Below are 870 nucleotides of genomic sequence, written 5' to 3'. Positions count from 1 at the left end.
CTCTTTCCATATGACCTCCCTAATTGAGACAACATTGAGAAAAGAAAAGCCATTATAGAATTCTCATCTTTTTCACCTACCGTAGCACTCCTGGATTCATTTTTTTCTTCTTATGATGGAAGAAGTATCTTTACTCTTATTAAAGCACAATTTTCTCACTTTTGTTCCCATTCTTTCTTTCTTACTCTCTTAAGGAAGTCACTGCTTTCTTTCTATTTTTTTTGTTTCCAAGACAGATTTTGCTATAGGGCATGTGTGCTCGCTGGAAAAACAGAGACAGAGAGCCAGAAAGCCAGAAAATGATAAATCACCCCTTAAGCTATGGGGCACATGTGCTCACTGGAGAGATAAAGACAGAGAGAAATCATCCCCCAGGGTGGATGGCCATGCCTCAATCCCTTCTTCTCCATTCTCCTTTTGGGATTTTGGGCATGCATGCACACTGGCCGGGTCCAGGACTCAAAACATGGTCAACTATATGGGAATCCAGCAACATAACCATTATACCATCTGCTAGTCCCCTAGGAATTAACTTTTTCAGCTCTTTTTTCATCTCATTTTCTTGGATCATTTCCATCTGCATACCAACATGTTCCACATTAAGAAACAAAAACCAAAACAAGATAAAACCCTCATGACTCTACATCTCTATCTAGCAGCTGCCATATTTCTTGACTTCTTTTCATAATAATAGTCTGCATTTTCTCTCTCTGACTCTTCATCCCTCACTTAAGCATGTCACAGCTTCTGTTTCAGCCACTGCAGTGAAACTGCTTTTGCTTAAGGGCAGTGTTCAAGTAGTCAGAGGTAACAGGCACTATTTGTTTTTCATTTTATCAGCCCTTTGATGGTGATTATACCACTAACTGC

The sequence above is a fragment of the Tupaia chinensis genome, unplaced genomic scaffold (genome assembly GCF_000334495.1).
Source record: "Tupaia chinensis unplaced genomic scaffold, TupChi_1.0 Scaffold000086_1, whole genome shotgun sequence".
Taxonomy (NCBI): domain Eukaryota; kingdom Metazoa; phylum Chordata; class Mammalia; order Scandentia; family Tupaiidae; genus Tupaia; species Tupaia belangeri.
Note: the sequence above shows the minus strand (reverse complement) of the source record.